General features: G+C 27.7%; 1 protein-coding gene across 1 annotated transcript in view; it reads right to left on the minus strand.

The window, feature by feature from the left end:
• Hr4 (nuclear hormone receptor 4) overlaps positions 1-5,664 on the minus strand; it is a 44,296-nt gene extending 38,632 nt beyond the window's left edge. The window contains exon 1 of the mRNA XM_074255826.1: positions 5,537-5,664. The gene's annotated coding sequence lies outside the window, so the exon portion shown is untranslated. The remainder of the gene's footprint in view (positions 1-5,536) is intronic.
• Between the last annotated feature and the right edge of the window lie 834 nt (positions 5,665-6,498).

Here is a 6,498-nt window from a genome sequence, read left to right on the forward strand (position 1 = left end):
TACTCAGAGAAAGTAAAAATTGTTGAAAAAATTCGGGGACGATTACAACCGGGATTCGAACCTGGATCTCCCGATCATATATTTAATGTTCAACTACTTAAGTTAGCTCTTCCTCGCAGACCATAGCGTGATAAATACGGTATATTTTATACTTCTGTTGTTCATAAATTTAATTTTTCATCAGATTGCGCTGAATCCTTCAACAATAATCTGTGTAAATTGAAAGAACTCTCAGAAAATTAATCTGTTGAAACAGCTACCTTGAAATCATCTAATATTTTTAAAATAATTTCTGTAAGCAATAATAAAGTTTTAAACTCGATATAAATAGTTTTTATTATTTCAATAACAGCAAAGAATTTGCGTATGGTTCATAGATAATTCATAATTCTAACGTGAAAGCGATTATAAGAGTTATCTATAAAATTAAAAAAAAGTGGAAATCAAAAATCATAAACAAAAATATTTAATAACATTAGCATGACAAAAATTATTTATATATGATGCATGAAAAAAAGGTCATGGAAGAATCGAAAAAACGAGGAAGAGAAACAGAATCAAATAGTGGAAACAACTCAGTAAATTTTTTCAAACTCAACATTCGGCTTTTAATAACTCCCACGCGTCAAAGAGCAATGTATATCATATTTATATATATGTATATATATTTATATACGTGTAAATACGAACGAAGTGTGTCGTCTCTCTCCCGCTCCAGTCATTGACCCTGCTCCATGCCCATGTTGTATGCCTGCGAGTTTGCGCGCGGATCTTGTGTGATGAGAGTCATGAGTGCTATACCATACACTCTATACATATATACATACAAAATATATAGTTATAGATATAGATATATATAGGGCACGAGATGATCAACGGGCCATGGATCATATCGAGAGGCGTATTATAATAGAGTGAAGTTGATGATAGAACGAATCGCTTATGCGAATATGTATAAGCCAAATACACCCGTCATTGATTTTACTTATACTGACCTCTGCTTTACCACAAGTACAAACATTTGTATAGATTATTACGTATTTTATAATCGATTTTGAGCATACATTACTATTTCACTCTTTTTTAAGTATTTATGATTAGATCCGAAAAAAAAAAAAGTTTTTGATTAATTTGATCTTTAATTATACACTTATACGGAATTCTAAATCTATGGGAAAAAAAAAAAAAAAAAAAAAAAAAAAAAAAAAAAAACTATTGCATTTCAATGTATTTTTACAGTCGAGATACAACTCCCACAACGTATTTTTAACAGCGAATAGAGATGTTACTCGTCGTGAAGATCCAGTGCTGTATCATAAAAATTAAGAACCACAAAATTATCATGTTTTTTTTTTCCTTTCAATACTATTACACTGAAAAAAAAATTAACTTGAATCAAGAGTAAAATTCTTGAAACAAGAAAATAATTTTAAAGAGTTTCAGTGTCTTGAATCAAGATAAAAAATTCTTGAATTAAGTAAAATTTACTTAAACCAATAAAAATTTCTTAGTTTAAGAATTTTTCTACTCAAACGAAAAAGATGAAATTCTTCAAAATAGTTTACTTGATTCAAATAAATTTTTTTTCTGTGTACTATTAAAAAAAAAATTTATCGAAAATACAAGTATTAAACAACAATAATAATAATTAATCTTTTTGTAGGATCGTTTTATTTGGAGTCCTATAGTCAGTTACAATTTTGAATGACCTTAACGTTCAACGTTTTGAAGTTTAACTTTTGAAACAAAAATTATTTTATATAAAAAAATCATGATACCGAGATTTTTAATGTTAATAATAATAATAAAAAATCAGATATTTTAGAAAAAAACTCTGACTGCTTGATCTAATTTGGACGATATTATTTTTTGATAGGGTAATAACCTGGATTTAACCTTATTCGTTGACTGTCGGCATTACACTTTATTTTACTACTATAGTAACGATCGAACATTAAATTTAATAATGAACTGTAAGCATGTCATATTATTAATTATAAATTTTATTCAGGAAATATAATCAAGCTTCATCTAATATCTCTAGATAATTATTACGATGTTCGTAGAAAAAAGATTCATTGAGGCCAACAAAATTTATGGGAATGCCTAAGTTGTTTTGTATAAGAAGAAAAAATTTTACTTCAACCAAGAAAATTTGTTCTCTTGCAAACAATTTTTTTTTTGTCTATGTAATTATTGATGTTATCCGTGTATAAAAAAGCAAAAAGTCCATTAGCCTGCAATTTACTATTGTGTAACAGAAAGGCAAAAATATTTTTCTTTTGAATTACAAAGCTCTCATTTAGGTAATTTCTTAAATTTTCCACCTACTTATAGTGTTTTAGTGTCCAATAGGAATGAGTTTTATATTCTGTTAGAAAAATTAACTTGATTCAAAAAAGTAAAATCTTAAATTCGTAAAATCATTTTGACAAATTAGATCACTTTGAATCAAATGAAAAATTTTTCGAACTAAGTGAAAATTACATAAATTGGTTCTGCTCATTCAAGACTATTTAATTTCTCAAAATAATTTACTTAATTTAAGATTTTCTTCTCTTGAATCAAGTTAATTTAATTTTTTTTTTGTGTTAAAAATTTTTATGTTTAATATTTAACACTTTTTTGTGTTAGTTTAACATTTTTGTGTTAATTTAACACAAAAGTATTAAATATTTAACAGAAAATTTTTTGACGCAATGACGCAAAATTTTTTACTGTGTGTCAAGATTTTCAATAAAAGAATCTTATTACAATTATAGAAAAATTTTCACCAAAAAAAAATGAATAAAAACATTATTTTAAGTATTCGGAAAAATTAAAAAAATATTATTGTAGAAAAATTTACTTTAATGGTAAAAATAACGATCAATATGATCTTATATAAGCCATGATTTGTTAATAGAAAAGGAAGAATACAAAAGAAGTAAAGGGTATTAGCCGAGAAGAATACATCGTCCACATCAGGAGAAAGTTTCTTATAGTGTTGGCGTAATAGATACACAAATGTCTCTAGTTATAATATAACGTAACCTAATTTAAATATATACAGCTGTTTCGATACAAAAGGAATTTATACTCAACACTTAAGTAAACCAACGGTACAACACCAGAATTTCAGTTATAGTCCAATACTATTTGAATTAACAATAGTCTTATGTTGATTATATTTATAGAACTACTTAAAAAAATATTTTTCTTTACTTTTTTTTTCTTTTAAACAAATTTTCGACAGATAAATTATGTAAAAACAATAAATCATTGACAATATTTATTGTATGTTGTTAATTTAAAAATTTACAAGCCAAAAATAATAGCTAAGTTTATTATTGATGGAGCGACGTTTATAAATCTTTAATACATGCTCCAGTTATAATATAGAAAAATCAATAAACGGATAAAAGTCTTTAGTTGAAGCGTAATGGAAGTGAAAGCGCAACAGTTGGACAGTTGCTCGACAGTCGCGAAGAGGTGAAAGTCTAGTACAAACAAGTTAATGTAATGTAATGTAACTGAAGCTAGAAGATAATATGCCAAGAAGAAGAAAAGAGAAAGAGTAAGAAATACGGAAGAGTCATTCTATCCATAGCTAAATAGCGGCGCTCGTTGTACCCTATAAGTGAGACTTCACTATTAGTACGCTCCGTAGATTTACTCATGATACCGCTACACATACTACTTACTAAAGCTCACTATCCTTATTTTTATTATTTATAATATGTAATTCAAAACATATATCAATCATTTTTTCTCATTATATTTAAGGTAGTTGTTCCACCAGATGTCATTTTTTAAGATTTTTTTTAATTTCCACAAAAGTAAAAAATTAAATTTATGAACAATACAATTTTAGAAATAAAATTGTTATCAAAAAGTAAACTAACATTTAACAGCAACAGATAAATTAAAAAAATAGTTCAATTGATTGTTACAACATAGTTTCTAAGATTTTATCAATTAATAAAAAATAAAAGTATTTGAAAATACTTACTAGTAAAAGTGAATAAGAGATAGTAAGTTAGAGAGTAAAAAGTAGCATAAACCGTACTGTATTTAGCTATAGACTGCGAGAAAGAACTAGCTTAAGTAATTGAACACCAAATGTATGATCGGGAGATCCAAGTTCGAATCCTGGTTTGAACTACGCCGTATTTTTTCCAACAATCTTTATTTTCTCTGTGTAAAAATCGTTATTAAATTCGAGTTATTTTAAATTTAACAATAATGTAAAAGAGTAGTAAATATTATAAACTATTTCGTATTTAAACCGCTACCGTTTGCGTGGAACAATTGAGGAGCTGATTTTCAAAAGGGTACCTTTTCATATTTTAAAAGAACAGTTTTTTGATTTTTTAAATATTAAGTACTTCGAGAATTATAAAGATTTTTAAATGAAAATCGAATTGTAGCTTTATAACCGATAGCACTTTATAGCTAAATTAAAAGAGCTCAATAAAAATATTTATAATTGAAGATGACCAGTTTTTTGTCTCGATTAATCAAAAATGAAAAGATACCCTTTTGAAAATCAACTTCTCAATTACTTTAATTCATGATGTAGAAATAAAAATTATATAAAATCTCGATAATTTTAATGAGTTTCTTTACTGTAACGTAATATTAACTTGAATGTATATATTTATTTATAAATTGATAAAATAAAATTTTTCAAGATCAATATAAAGAGACGGAAGAGAAATGAAAGAAAAAAAAAAAGAGAGAATTCATATATGGTATGAAGTAAAGAACAGAAAGAATGAAATGAAATAAGTAAAAAAGGAAAAAGGAATAAGAAGAATGAAAAAGAAGACAAGTCTCTTGTTGACATGAGGGTGGACGTCATGTTAGTCTTTTAGTATGTAGTATGTAGTATGTAATATGGTAGATAGTAGTGTAAGTGTAGGTTGTAGTACGGTGGGGGTAGAAAGAGTAATAAGCAAAGAGAGGGAGTGATCACCACTATACACTATATACAGTACTCTTTGCTCGAGTCGACTCTGCTCGTTCTATTCTACGTTCTGTTCTGTTCTGTTCGTTCGTTCGTTCTCCTCGGTGTCATTGCCTCGACGCTTACGGCGGCCAGTGACTCCATCACTGACCTAGTGCCGACGTGAGACGAAGCTTGACGAAGCTACTCGAACTTGCGGCCATTGACCTCCAACGACCGCGCGTTCCTGGTCTTTAGTTCGTTCTAACACTCTCATACGTACTCTCTATGTCTACACTCTATTTAACACAATGTGTATACATATCATACCGTTCTATCACTATCATACATATGTATACACACTTGTGTGCTCTACGCTTACACTACGCAACCAATAAAGATACATAATTCCACGATATAATACAACATGTAAAAATAAAAAAACATTAAGAGTTTTGGTTTGCACAAATTTTAACCAACGTGTTACATTGATCATTGCTGATAGTATAATTAATAAGAAAATTATTTTTTTTTAATAAAATGTTCCTTTTAATATTCTTGTAATAGATTTAAAATTAAATTATAATTAATTGTAATTAATTTACTCACATGTTTAAGTAATCGATAATCTGCCATCAATGCTAATGTCAGTGATAAAGAAGAAGTTGTGTTCTACGTTGTAGCTTTTCTGCTAACACGTAGGAAATTGATAAAGAATTATAATGGTTATTATTACTATTATTTGAACTAATTAATAGACGTGTTTTAGTTCACAACACTGAAAACCACCACTCAACTGACAGCAGTTAAAAGATTAACAGTTGTAATGATTATCGGGCTGGTTAACTTTTTTCTTGACAACGTCATCCTGCGTGCCTAAAATAGGAAACGAAATATTTGTGATACTCTTGTTCAAACAACAATGTAAAAAATATATTTTTTTAATTTATGGTAATAGCAACTATTAAATATAAATATAAATGAAAAAAAAAATATTAAAAATAAGGTTATACGGGTCGGAATAGCCCACTCTGCCCTACGAAGGTTAACTAACACTCTGACAACTAAACCCGTGATTCAGTAATCGCCGAGTCCATCTATTTTTTAAGTATATGTACATGTATTAAAATTGTTATGACATTGATTCTTAATATTCATCCGGTTTATAGATTTTATAAGGGATGAAAAGTCAAATTATTACATTGAAAGTATTTTTTATTGAACTGAGGCTGCGACTACTTATGGTGATTTTTTTAAAAAGTCAATCGATATTCAATTGTACCGTCACGAAATTCTAATATTTGGGTATCCGATAAAATACTGGCGGCTGCCTTGGAGGCAATTTGCTTGAACGAAGTCTCTACTTTACAAGCTGGGTTGACGTTTTCTACCAAAAAATTTAAATTACTTGTTTTTTTTTATAAATAATAATAGTAATGATTAGTACATGGTTTAGTTACTGGCAGTAATAATCTATTTTTTTCTTAAATTTATTAATATAGAAAAAAAAACTATTAGATTTTATAGATAATGATTTTTTTTGTCCTTTAATTGATCCTTATTTTTACAAA

Source organism: Cotesia typhae, unplaced genomic scaffold, assembly GCF_013202065.1.
Source record: "Cotesia typhae breed Kobodo isofemale line unplaced genomic scaffold, CoteBio_Ctyphae scaffold_152, whole genome shotgun sequence".
In the NCBI taxonomy this organism is placed as follows: domain Eukaryota; kingdom Metazoa; phylum Arthropoda; class Insecta; order Hymenoptera; family Braconidae; genus Cotesia; species Cotesia typhae.